The sequence below is a fragment of the Phasianus colchicus genome, chromosome 11, assembly GCF_987193195.1.
Source record: "Phasianus colchicus chromosome 11, bPhaCol1.hap1.1, whole genome shotgun sequence".
Lineage (NCBI taxonomy): Eukaryota > Metazoa > Chordata > Aves > Galliformes > Phasianidae > Phasianus > Phasianus colchicus.
In genome coordinates, this window is record NC_143446.1 from 17,931,838 (window position 1) to 17,946,290 (window position 14,453).

Below are 14,453 nucleotides of genomic sequence, written 5' to 3' on the forward strand. Positions count from 1 at the left end.
TATATTTTTCCACTCATCCCACCAATGTCACTACACTCGTTTCCCCCCCCTTCTTCCCTAGTAGGGTTCAAGTACAGAAGGATCAGATGGTTTCAAGACTTAATATAATAAACTTTGAACTTCACCAAAAGAAATTACCAAATTCTAAAGTGAATACATGCATTTATATTCTCCATCATCCCATTTCTATGAATTTAGCTCATGTCATGCAGCCCAGAGTCCTACTGCCCCGCTGTAAATCTGGTTTGTAAAGGCAACATTTTGAGTTCTGTGACATGCCTTCCAAAGCAACATAAGCTAAAAACAAATAAAGGCCCTCACTATGGCACATAAACGTATTCATTTCAGAACATAAGTTACAAAATGTGGGTTGAAATTCAGAAGTAAGAAAAGTGACATTTGCTGCTTTATTGCATGGTGCTGAGCCCAGATGATTTGCTAGCTGCGTTGCTTTTGAGTTACAGCTTGGCTTGTCTCAACACAGAGGTCTGTACTCGGGGCTGTGTCTGTGGAACCACTCGCAGTAATTCAGCAGCTCTGGGGGACAGGGTTAGTCCACATTTCAGCAGCTTTGCTGCCTGCAACAGGATCTATACAACCTACAAGATCAGCTTACAGAAGGGGGCCCTGAAGGGTTCTCCTAAATATAAAGGAGCATGTGTAGAGCATTGCACAACCCAGCTCACAAATCTCTCTTTTGTTGTGTTTATGTCATTTGTAAACTCTGCAAAGAGCTCAAAGCAAGCTCAATGTCATAAATCTTGAAAGAAGCTGGTACTGCTTATATAATTTATGTATCATGAGAGGTATTGAGAGCACTACCCAGTTTTTAGAGGCTGAAAACAAGGGGAAGCAGCCTGGAGCCTACGAGCAGAAGAGGACTAATTAATGGGGCTGACAGACAGGCTTCTCCAGAGCAGGGACAGTTCACAGACTGCCCTGGGGAGCCCAGCTGGAAGGAGGAGGAAGGCAGGGGGGAGCAGGGCTGTGATGTGCCCTGAAGTGGACAAGCAAGGAGCAGCTCACGCCAGCCCCTCTACAGCAGTGCCAGCACAGAGAAAGCTTTGCAGGCTCATGGCTACAAGCCTGAGAGAGTCCCTGATGTATTTTTGCTTTGTGTAACATTGTTCACTGCAAATCCATCGTTTTAAGCAAATGCATTACATTACCCTTACATTCTCCCTTGTGATGAAGTTATTTCATTATTTGTTTTTCTGTCACATGCACACAAGTAGGTAATGAATCCATTAGTCAAGGGTGGGCCAGAAAGCATGCAAGGAACATGTCATCTTACAAATCTGCTTCCTCGAAACCCCGGTGAGTGTTTTGGCATTTCCAGGCTGTGTAAGCATAGTCTTGATAGCGTGCAGTTATTGGCAGCTCCTAGATGGTTCTACAACAACTGGAAAAGTAGGAGTGACTTAGAAATAAATAAAACCTGGGGACATGCTCATTTTTAATAATGCTGCATGGGCCATGAGGAACATGGGTATTAGTGTAGTAATGATCCCTAGAGAAGTCCAACACCAGCTGTTTTTGCATAGGACATAATTAAAAGCATATACCTGTAAGTAAAATGATTTACCCCACAGTATTTGAGAACACAAGCATAGGTGTTGGTCAGTGTGAGCAGCATGCAGAAAACAGCTGTTAGGAGAGTCCAGCTTGAAAACCTGTAAAGTCTTGCATCTTTCTAAATTAATTTTGTAATTTCTCTGAACTCTCTAAAGGTTCTTCTCAAAATAATCAAAGTGTAGCAGGGCTTCCCTAGGCTAATTAATTCTTTACTGGTAGAAAAGTGATTCAATACTAAGTTCTTGTTTTTTTTTTAAGTACCAGCATAGAAGATCTGCCTGAGAACAATACAGTGGTTCCATAGCAAGGATTCAATTTATAAAGCAGCAATATAAAACCTCTGTGAGACCCGGAACTGAATCAATCATTACAAGCCATGAGCTGAAGACAAAACAAGCCAGCAAAACAAAAACCAGCCTGAGATGAACATCTGCAGGCTGTGTAGAGATTCAGAATTCATTTAATAATAGGGGCAGAGATCCCTCTTTAAAGTTTCACAAATCTAAACCTAAGCCTGGTGGGTGTCAGAACACGCCATCTGTTAAATTAACACAGTTTAATTAATCAAAGTTAAACGTTTTTACTTTTTTCCCCACTTCTATATCTGAATACACATTAATTCCAGAAAATAGCATATACCCAGCAATTAGATCCGTGAAGAATTTAGGATGATTAATGTGTTTACAGTGAAGATCCAGTCAATGGAAAACTTGCGTTGTAAAATGTGGGAAGATATGCAAAATGATGGCAAATATACAGCAAATATTTATTGTAATGTGTAAGATAATGGACAAAAGTAAGGCCTGGGTATGGCAGCTGCCATCCAGATGGCCAAGACATGGAGAACAGAAATGCTGAGGTAATGCAGAAAGAACCTCTGGTTGAAATAGAGGCCCTCGAACTGTCAGATGCTCACCAAGAGCAGCTGCTGAAGAAGAAGATTCAGAATGTTGAAAAAGGTGCTCCAATATGCCAGACAAGTTTGAAATTTTTCTGGACAACTGTATCTGTTCATGAAATGCCAAAGGCTCCTCAAAAATCTCCTACAAGAATGCCCACACACTCACTGAAATAATAGGTTTTCAACCATGTCTGTGTTCCCTGGACAGTCTGCTGCCAGTGACTTCCCCAAGTGGGATGAACCCACATCCAAACAACACAGGGCCAGGACACCCCATCACTGCTCAGCTCCTAAGTAACATTTCCTGGTTTCAGAAAAAAGAGAGGATTTCATGACCGTGCCTTTGAAATATGTATAAGCATGGAGAAGATCTGTGCTGAATGGGATCTAGTAACATTAGTCCGACTGGCTTTGAATTCTTAATCCAATAACTCAGTTGTTTGCCTTGCTCCAGCACACAAAGCACCAGAGCTGAAAGTCCCCATGAGGGAGCATGTATAATACAGAGACTTAACAAAAACTTCCATCAAATTGTACCTTATATTTAACAGAGGCCCCTATCCTTTGTCCCAACCCTCCAACAAAGCTTTTCCAGGTAAATTCATAAACAGTTCAGTGTGTTTTCATTGTATCCCACACTTACTCCCATTCCTGCTCAGGCAAAACACATATATTGCTTGTTCTGATCTGTTGTTGGAGCTACTGGTTCATACAAACTGTCACTGTTTGTTACAAAAAAAATACACAGTTTAGTTTCTGCAAACAATTTCTTTTTGTGTGTAGTAAGAAAATCTACATGTTTGTGAAGCTAAAGGTACACTGAAACAGAGGATTAAGTTTGTCAATTAAGCCAGCTGGTGATGTTTCATAGCTACTCTGGCTGCCAAGCAGGGGAGAATATCTGGGCATTCCTGGGCTGGAAAGGTGTGGTTTGTATAGAGGAACATCATGGGAACAAGTTTTTCTTCTTCACTGGGAGCCAGGCTGAGAAGACTGCTCCAAGGGACAGCAATACATGGCCACAATCACATTGGCAATAAGTAAAAGTACTGGCTGAGATTCTGAAGTCAGATTTTAGAGAAAAGCTGATTAAATCCTAAAGAATCACAACAGAACTCCAGGATTCATAGTTAGAAACAAATGCTAACTCCATGGACAAAGTCAAGCACCATCTCCAGCCACCTCAGTCACTATCCATGCACTGGGTTGGGAAATTACAGGGTGCCTTCTAGTCCTGGAAAAGAGTTTTCAGGATTTAAGAGGAGATAAAGCAAAGACGTGGCAAAAAAGAGAAATATGACAGCATAGCCTCTCACATGCTGATACCTTTCTTGTGTTCCCCTTATCCTCCTTACTCGCTTCCTGCTGCTGTGCAGTCCTTAATGGCCATATTGGCTATGCAATAACTTACTTTTTAAGCCTACACGATACATAAAAACAGGAGTATAAGGACAGAATTCACTCAGTAGCTGAGTACCACAAAACAAGACTTAAAAAAAAAACAAAACAGATTTTTTCAAGATTGGAGCAGATAACACGACTGCAGCCGTGCCTCAGGAGATGGCTGGCTCTGCTCTGCAGCAGCACCATCCAGGGACATGGACAGCACTCCCACAGCACTGATGATGCACAGCTTCTTCTGCTCATTATGACCACTCTCTCCTATCACCCCACGACACAGCAAAGTACAGCTTATCTTTCTCTTACCAGAGGGCTGGGAAAAAAAACACCTGATGACAGACAACTGATTTTTGCTTTATGTTTTGTCTCTGTGTCACATTCTTAGAAGATGAGAGTTCACTGTCACCACAGAGATCTCGGTGTGATTCCTCAGACAGGCATTTACATAGACAGTACCAGAAATATCAGAAAGAAACGCTAATTAAAATTCTCCTCAGTTCAGCAGAAACTCTCTACCTGTGCTTCTGGAGGCCCTTTGTGTGCTATCATTGCTCCGTGTTTTCTGCTGTGGTCAAAACAGGCATAAAAACAACGCAGAATTAAGAGAGGCATAAAACAACTACAATAGCAAACCAGCAGAATATAGCACATTTCCCACCACGCAGCAGGTAAGGAAAGCCAGAGGCATATCAGACCCAGCAATGGCTCCTACCACAGACCCAGTTACTCAGATCTGCTCACCATGCCAAGGGCAGCTTCTACAGCACAGACTGGGCCAAGCTCAAGCATGCACCAACCAGGTTAGCAGAGATTTGATCAGTTTGCAAAGAGCTCCTGAGATCAATGGAGCACATAACACAGTTTTTGAAACAAGGCCAAAACCACACACAAAAAAACAAAACAACCAAACAACCCAACCTAAGAGATCCAGATTGCCTCAGCCAGACTTACCTTTTCAGAAGCACTTCTGTGTGAAGTTACACAAACATATCCATGACTGCTTTACCAAAAACAAAGCGAGTAAATCAGGTTCCTTAATCCATTACCTTGTCCTGTCACAATAAGCTTTGTGCTAAACTGGACTCCATTCAGCCTGCTGCATGGGTTAGCACTGAGTCAGCTCAGCTCCAACACAGCAGCCCTCAATCACAAATCAACCTCATTTTCACCTGACTGTTTCTCAGGAGTCCGTAATCAGGCACTGGGGCACACACATGTGATCGTTCCTGCTCAGCTGTGTTGTGTTCAGGAGTGGTTCTCTCCCAGCTGCATGCCCAGCTCTTGCTGCCCAGGCTCTGCCCAAATGCAAGCAGCCTCTGTGCTGAACTGGGATGCTGCCCAAAGAGAATGGGAGCAAGGAATAAGGTGACAGGAAGGTGATACTGGCAAAGAGAAGCTGCCTGGTGTTGCTGTTAATGAAGGTGGGGTTGGAGCAGCAGCCTAACTGAATGCTAAAAGAAAATGTTTTCTTGCTCAGTACAGGGCAACAGGCAGGGAGAAGTGCTGAGCAGACTGCCTGTGGACCACTGCCTCTCTCTTTCTGTACAACTTCCCCATCAGGAGTGCACCACCTGGTTAGAACTGCTGTTATGGCCTCCATTTACCTAATCATCAAGAGCAGAAACAGAGTAGGGAGCACTGGAGAGGCACAGATGGTAGTGATTAGGGAAATCTCAGACATGAGATTGGATTTAAATTTCTTCAGAGAGGAAAAGAAATTGAAAATTTGTTTCTCCTTATTTTGCATAAGCAACTGCTGAACTAAATAGAGACCAGGGAGAGGAGAAGAGCAGTTATGCTTTCTAGAGCACACTGCGGATGTTACCTCTCTAAAGCATCTCATACAACTGAATTAGGCTGGGTGTTTCACCTTGGTGGGAAGTAGTAAAGATGAAAATAAATCATTTTGATCTGATCTACTTTTTTTCTCTCCTTTGTGTTTTGGTTCACCTGAGAAAGCAATTTAGGTAATAAAGTCAAGCAGGAAACACGTATTTCTTCCACCTCTGTGCTGCAGCAAGCCAGAGCAGGTTCAGCTACAAATGCAGGCACTGCTTTGCACCTTCTATGATCATTTGCACCTGTGAAAATTGTGTTTAATAACACACCTGCCTCAGAAGGGTAGCATTTTGTAGGCACAGAACAGAAGCACAAACAACAATCCGCTGCTTGAGGCAGCAAGGTCTTTGGTTCTCCATCTGTTTTTCTCTGCATGTGGAGAGGCTGATTCAGAATACCCCTGACATGGTCACACAGCTCACTTGGCCAACTTCATGTCAGAGATGATTAGCGAAAAAGGGAAGAAATCTTTCCTCTGGGGATGCTGAAGGCAAGTGAAGGACAAGCGTTAGCTGAATGGTATCGCTGTGTGAGTCAGGGGGAGTTTGTTCTGTAACTGAGTCGCAGCTCAGCTTCTTTAGCTTTAAAGTTATCGAAAATACAATGTTGAATTTTGTTTGGGTTAGTGGTTCATTCCAAACCGCTTCAGTGATTTCTGAGCCTGAGGCTAAAACAGAAGAACATCCCTATCTCCCTGTTAAAACTTTGCTGTCCTGAATAAGAGGGAAGAGCAGGTCACTGGTTAGGATGCAGGTCTGAGGCCAGGAAGGTTGTGTTTCTTCCTTTGTCCATCAAAAGCTGTACACATGACTTCAGACATTAGTCTTCACCTGTGTCTCCTGTGCTGCTCATGTAACCAGTTTGGAATCAGCAAGTCTCTGGCTCAGCAGTTCTGCAAGAAGGTAGAAAAGCAATTCTCTCCTGGGGTATGGTGAGGATGAGCATCTGAGATTTTGACTAGCTCAGCTACCAGAGTAACAGGCTGATCAATAGCTAGACCAGATTCATGCTATCTGCTGATGAATGGGATGAAGGGATTTACCAACAGAGTTCAGCAAAAGCTTAATGAAGCCTGTGCACAGCAGGAGCTAGCAGCTATTATCACCTTGCTACTTTATGCATTCATCAGTTGAGTCTTGAGGTGTAGGGAGGAAGAGGAAAATACGGTGGTTTTTTTTTTTTTTTTTTTCTGTTTTAAGCTGATATCCTGATTAATTATCTAATTTGACTGTAATTAAATTGCAGAGATTGTGTGCAGAGCATTCCCAACTGCTAGATCACGTTGCTGGGGGACCTGGGCATGCCTCCAAAAAGAGACTGCAGTCACTGCAGACCAAGGGCCTTTTGGAGTGCTCTTGAGAGTCACTATTGCTCACTTCATCCATCTGGAGCTGAGCTAGAAGGCTCTAGAAGCTGCTGAACCCCCAAGTGAAAAGGCAGTTTTATCCTGCTAATTGCTAAGCAGGTAGTTAAAGGGAAGTGTTCCTTGATCCCTTTTAACCAGAGATGGCAGTGCTCTGATTACTCAGTTTTCTTTTTTTTTCTGTTCATTGGCATTGTGCTAGGAGATGGAAAACCATTCGACACAGGCAGATGCAGGGATGGATTCAGGCCTTTTCCAAGGAAGCACGAGACAGTAATGGTCAGCATGATGAGTAGCAGAAAGAAATGGTTGTTTTCACTTTGACTCACTTTAATTGCCAGCAGTTCAATAGCTTACATTGCAGAAGTTTGCATTAGAAGATCTGCAGCAAAGCCTATGTGGAACTACAGAAGTGGATGCTTGTATCATTACACACTGGGGGCTGCAGCTCTGTTTTGGACACCCTTGTGCTAAGAGAAAACAGCTTCCTGATTTCAGCTCTGCTGTTCCTTTTGTGGGATCATATACTCAAGATATTTTCATTCCTCCCAAAATATCAATATCATTTCCCAGAGTTGTCTACACATCTGTAGAAATGGATGTTGTTGGACACTGTGTTGAGATGATTAGCACAAAATGCCCCTTTTATAACCTTGTTAGCTCCACTCTGCAGGCCTCTGATGCCATTTGGATTTGGAAACCAATTTTGCCAGCTTTGTTAATATCTTTATGCAACTACGTAGCTTTGGGTAATTCCCCCCCCTACAGCCTTCTCCTCCTCATTTCTCATTTTCTAGAGATCCATTAAGCAGCAGTGGAACCTGCTGCAATCCAAGGGCTTCCATTTTTTGAAAAGCTTGGGATGTACATGCATAACTAAGTTAGATGCTTGGATGCAGATGGGGCATGTGAGCTACGCATGCACTTATATATGTACAGACATCTATATGAACATACATTTTCTTTCAAAAGAAAGTTTACTTCAGTTTGCTAATATGCACAGTATTTGTTTTCTTATAAATTTTCCCTTAACTGTATTTTTATAAGAACCATAGCAAGTTGTCAAGCATAATAGATGTTATCAGCAATATTAAATTCACAAATGCAATTTCATGTCAAATACAGAATCAATTTCTTTCTGGGTAGTTTTTACCGCAGATTTCTCTCTTAGTGACTATCACTTAATTTCAGAAGAGCTTATTGCTGCGGTGCACTGACTTTGGAGATAATTTTGTGAACTATTTGAACGAAAATGGGCATAAGTTTTTCTTGTTCACTTCTTCGCTACTTATTGACTTTCTTCTAAAAAGCTCCATAAGCTCAATCCTTCGTGCTGTGGTTATTTGATCCATGTGCCTAAGCCAAGTCCTAAGGGCAGGTGTGGGCTCAGTGGCTGTGCAGTTTGGGTGCCTGGCCCATTATGCTTCCTGCACCTGTTACAGCAGCAGAACAAGGCTCCTCCTGTAAACCAATTTCTGGGCATATGGGTAAATTTCCAGAGAGGTATTGAATTGCTGTGAATTCCACTGAAATCAATGGCCCCCGTATGCTTAACATGTTTACCACTTCAACTAATATTAAATCCGCTTGTACACCTAATGTAAGGGAAAAGGGATGCATTCAGGCAAAGCTGCTTTGTAAGCTTTGGAGTTGTTCTGAATCTTAGCTACAGTTCCTTCAGACACATGCACTCCTTGATTATAAAGGCACCATTAAAATTACATTATAGGATGTGAATGGGGTCAACAATGCCAGTAAACAAGAGGTAAAAGCAACCATTAGAAGATATTTGCTGACAGGTAATCTTTGTAGTCTTAGAGGAGGCCAGGTAGGTCGCTGAATGTGAAACGGTGAGATCAAGAAATACAATCAATTATTAATTGTCATAATTTATTATTTATTTCCTCAGTGCTACAGTTTACCTAGAGCTTGATGGGCAAACAAAGGGATCGAGCATTCAAATCAAACCTGTGTTGTGATGTTTTAATATTGTACCATTTATAGCCTGTGTTGTATTGCAAATTTAGGGTGGATTGCAAAGGACACTGAGTTCAATGGCAAACCTCCCCTGTAATTGAGAAAAACAATTAATGTTCTCTAATCAACTTCATTCCTAGCATCCCAGCACATGACTTCATCTACAAACCAGATTAATCTCCTGGCTTTTGAGCTGCCTTACACCGCTGTACCCAGCAGTAATTTTCAAGGGTAAATTTTATGCAGAGGATTTAAAATTATTTCTATTTCAATTTGAAAAAAAAATTGCCTGGAAAGCTGTCCTCTCGTTTTCACTGGATGATGGGTTGAGATAGAGGGAAATGAACAGCAAAAATTTGAGTTGTTTGACCCTGAGAATTTAAGCCCAGGTTAATAAGTTAATAAAGATATGGCCCAAATCCAACTGTTGCCTTGGTTTGAAGCAATCCTGTTCATAAGAGGAGTTTTAATCACAACAGCAATCATCAGCTGCTCCGGATCTGATGTTCACCCAGTTCAGACTGATATTGCATAGACGTAAACACACACACTTTTACTTTTCATTCCTTTGCAGGCAGAGGTGAATATTACTGTCAATGAAAGCAAAGGGTATTTTTCTTTTCTCTCTCTCTCTCTCTCTCTCTCTCTCTTTGTCTCTCTCTTTTCTTTTTTTTTATGAGAACAAGCAAACAATCCATTACATAAAGCCAAGAAAGAACAGATTTTTGTGGGACTGAAGCCTTGAGAAATGTGGCTGCATTGAAACTTGAAGTATAGAAGCTCAATTATATCCCACAGCAATGTTTTCAATGAATTCTGAGGTAAAGGAATTTTGTTTCGCTTTGCTTTCTGTAAATGAAGACTAGCCTATGCTACTAATAGTAAAAACAAATTTACTTGAATACTAAAGATTTTTTTTTTTTAATCTACCATTCACTAATGTTGTTTCTTATGTGTTCAAAACCAGCATTTCACCTCAAGTATTACATCAAATTAAATACCAATTCTTTTGTTCAGCCACAGCCTGGGAGAGCATAGATTGGTGGAAGTTCATTACAGGAGTACAGCTCAGTGGTCTCCATCAGCAGAGAGCACTGTTCTAACCACAGACACAAGCCTGAGTGGTAGATGTGTATGTTATTTATCAGTTTAATTCAAGAGCACGTTAATTCCTGCTTGGAGGGCAGGAGCATTTCGTGTTCCCAGAATGTTTTGACTAAATCTCTCGGGTAGTAACATTCATCAAGAAATAGAAGATGAAAACCAATTGGTGGGGTTTTTTGGATTGTTGCCGAGCATCCAGAAGATTATTAGGCCATACAAAGTGCATGACTGGGCATGAAAATGCCTTGCATAGCAAATAAAGAGGGAGCCAATAATTTTCATTTAAATATTAGCATGAAAAACCTTAAACCCAGTATTCCTTAGTTATTAATAAGACCTTTGCATGTTTTTATGAGTCCCCTTGTAGTTTGGAACAGCGTGCAGGTGATGGAGCACACACCAGGTATTTACAAGCAGGGAGAAATGAATAGCCTGTCTGATTCTGACAAATTATCCTCAGAGAGGGAAATAACTCCATAAGAAATATAGTTGGTGTTAAACTTAATAAAAACAGACCCTGATGGAGTCCCCTCGGAACTGCGGCGGACCTTTCCCATGCACTCCATCCCTGCTCCTGTCAGAGCCTCCATGAACTCACAATCCATATGAAAAAAAATACTCTTTTTGGTCACTAAAACATAATTACTTTTTTACTGGCCCAGAAAAAAAAAAAAAAAAGGCAAGAAGAAGAAAAGAAAAAGCAAAACTTTCAAGTAGAGCCCTACGTGATATTGTAACTGCTGGATGAAGAATTTGCCATTCTAGCTAAAATATAGGAAGCTTAAGAAAATACTTGTTTTTCTGGAAGACGAATTTGATGCTCTACTAGGAAATCTATAGAATTTGCTTACCAGAAGGAACAACCACACGTGCAATTTGGCTTCATGCAAATGCATTTGAAAGGGTCCTATAGAGATACCGCACACAGTAAACTTCTTGAAAACATGTAATATGGGACACACTGAATGTTAATCTCCATCATAAAAAAGATGCATCACCTTTCATCCGTTTTGGTGCTCACTTGTCACGATTTTGACTATTTTTCCAAGCAGCTGGTGTGTGCTGGGACTCAGAGAGCCATTACTTGTTCCTGGGAAATGAATTGCCTTTCCAGAGACATGCAGAGAAGGATGGAAAAATGAAAGTTATTGCAATACATGGAGAGGTGCGGGGGTGGCAGTGAGAGATGAAGTCAAGACATCCCAGGCTTGAAAGCCACAGATTGTATTAAAGAAGTGTTTGCTGGAAAGGCCATCAAGAAGGAGCCAGTTTTTTTGGCTGGTCTGTGTCAGAACATTGCTGGAGATAGGCAACAGGATTCAAACTGGGACTTCCTTCAGTTTTGAGGGGAAGATTTGAGGGTTTTGGCTACTGTGGCCACTGGGGATGTGGGGTACATCTGTCTGCTACAAGTGCCACGATAGCCATATTTTGCCACTGCAGACACTGTCATCCACAGATTGTATTTAGCCCTGCTAAAACTGCAAGTGAATAGAGGTCGAATTTTAATGTGTGCTTTATGGAGGTCTGTAAGGGCTTATTTCTCCTGTATTTTTGCTAACAAAGATTTGTAGCAGCCTGTGTCAGGAAAAGGTCTACTCCTGGCTTTGAGTGCCTGTTGACAGACCATCAGATCTCTCTGCCATGAAGTCCTTTCTCTGCCACATGCTTCCTGATCTGGAACATGGACTATGTGGGCTAAAATGTGTGAATGAAGTTCTCCTGCCTTTATGTACCTTGTTTCTGAAAATGTGGGAAAGATGTGCACAGACTGCAATAGAGAGGTCAGCCAACACAGGGGCTGTATTTCCTATAGCTATTCTTTCCTTAAAAAAAAAAAAAAAAAAAAAGTCAGTTAATTTACTTTCTGCATAGGTGTATTCCAAATGGTGAATATTGCATTATATGCACAGCAAGGATTCCAGGCTTAAGTTGTCTGATATTAACAGACTAATGGCATGTTACGGGATTGATTTTCCATCAGCCATCTCAGGGCTATCACTCCTCCTTTGTTCTTCTAATAGATAACATCACCTTTTTCAACCTCTCCTCTCTGCATCTATTAACAGGCCTATGCATTCCTCACCAGTTTCCCATATGCTACAACTTGATATGAAACTGGCTTTTCAAGTGTGTAATATCTTAATAATAAAGAGACAGGTGAGATCCAGATACGAACATTTTGCACAAAGAAGAAAAAATTGCTGGGCTGAGACTGATGATGGCACTTTTTGTGACACTGTGTGACACAAAAAGGACACCAGGCACAGCATGTTATAGCCACCAGACTTGGGTTAGAAATCAAATTACAGCTTAATTTGAAGAATCTGATTTAAAAGAGGATGCAAATCCAGTGAAATTACGCTTTGAAATTACGCTTAAGCTATTAATTCCTGTTAGTTTCTCTCAGATGCCTTTGCACCACTATTAAAATATGAATGTTAAATAATAGTGTACATTTTAAAACATAGCCTGGAAGATTTCATTGGCCTTTGCGTTAAACTCTAACTGATTTTAACAGTTAAAATACATCGTATATTTTAAATCATACAAGGAGAGAGCTTTTCTGTGACATACGGACCCTTCAAAGTAAAGGAGGTAAGAAACACTGGAAGATTTTGAAATGTAGTATTAATAGATATTACAGGAAGGTGAGAAACAAAGTTTAGATCTCTTTTTCAGAAAGATCTTTGGTTACATTTTGATTGCCTCTTTAAACATAACAAAACCTCCAGGTACTGTACTTATTCCTGGAGTAAACATGCTCTCCTATATATGGGGAAATATTTTATACTGAAATTAGCAAGTTGCTGAATTGATATCACCTGATCCGTCTTCAATGCATTCTGCTCTGTTCACAATCTGTAATGCCATCCAGAGTTACGCAGCGCTGACTGAAGGTTGTGCCAAGTTCAAATGAAGTGTCTATTTATCAATGGTAGGCTTCCTGCCGGAGCCTGAGATGTTAATATTGAATATGCCTAATAGCATTTTTCAAACTCAAACAGTCTTGCCTTATTGCTGAGCATTTTGAAACAGAAATCTCAAGCCATACAGGCATTCTCCATTAGAAAATCCTACTCAGCTTTCTGTAATCATGTGTTTTCATAATATATACTTCTCCCCAAGGGAATAACCAGAGAAAGGAACCAAGAAATCCAGCTTGTCCACAAAGCAAACATGAGAGTTTAGTTTTGTATGACCCAAAGAAAACTTGAAATGTATTTGATATGAAATATCTAGATATGATGCTTAAAAGAGGTTGCTTACACTCACCTTAGGAGAGAACTGTACATTACTGATACTGTAATAGTAATTGCTCTTTTCATTTTTAACTGTCATCCTAATACATCTTGGAACTGGTGTATTAGAATTTAAAAGTTATGGTCCCGTTTGCCTAGAAAAATACAAGACCCATTGAATCAACTTCATCGTGCTGTCCTCTCCTCCTTCACACAGCTTCTGACCAATTTTAACCAATGTTCATCTCAAAAATGTGACATTTCTCCAAGTTCCATAAAAAGTAAAAATGAAGAAAAGTCAGCATTAGGAACACATATTGTTTGCATGTTTTTGTTGTTTTAATAAAAAAAGAGACAAAGTACCTTCATTTGTCCTGTCCCTTTCCTCCTGTACAGGAAGACGTTATGAATGCATCCGTTGTGTGAAAAACTTCAGATGGAGTTCTCACTTTATTAGGCACCAGAGAATCCAACTACAAGACACAAAACCATAAGAAAGCAGGCTTCATTAGTTTCATTGCTCATAGAAGTGCTTGTTAATACAGACACTCCATTTTTAAAACACGTTTCTCTGCGCACAGAAACTGTCTGGTGGAATTAAAGTTACATAGAATATGGGCCCCTTGCCAGTTCAAGGGAACACAAATTAAGGCTCTGATGTTGAGAGAGTTTATGTGTGTGCTTAATTTTACAAACCGGTGGGAGTAGTCATAGATTTGAGCTGGAATGTGTTCGTAAGTGTTTGCAGACTATGGGGACTATGGAAATAAACATCATTTTTGTGATATTGTGTATTTGCACTACATAAGCTGTGCACTGCACTTGAAGACACACATTTGGAATGAAATTAGAAGCGGAGTTTAAGGGTTTTGCAATGAACATGCATAATTCCAGTTTCTCCGATGAGTTAATGCATTTGGGTTTCACAGTTACAAAGTCTATACAAGTTGATGTTGACTTTAAAAAAACAAACAAACAACAATAACAACAAAAAACCGCAATTCATTAGTTATTTTGGAGACCAGTTAATGGGTGCTAAGTTGATTATATT

At 40.7% G+C, this 14,453-nt stretch overlaps 1 protein-coding gene across 3 annotated transcripts in view; it reads right to left on the reverse strand.

The window, feature by feature from the left end:
* LOC116236889 (contactin-3) overlaps positions 1–13,848 on the reverse strand; it is a 133,255-nt gene extending 119,407 nt beyond the window's left edge. The window contains exon 1 of one of the 3 annotated variants that reach the window (XM_090148450.1): positions 13,766–13,848. The gene's annotated coding sequence lies outside the window, so the exon portion shown is untranslated. The other 2 variants (XM_090148453.1, XM_090148449.1) reach the window with 2 other exon arrangements.
* Positions 13,849–14,453: the final 605 nt, after the last annotated feature.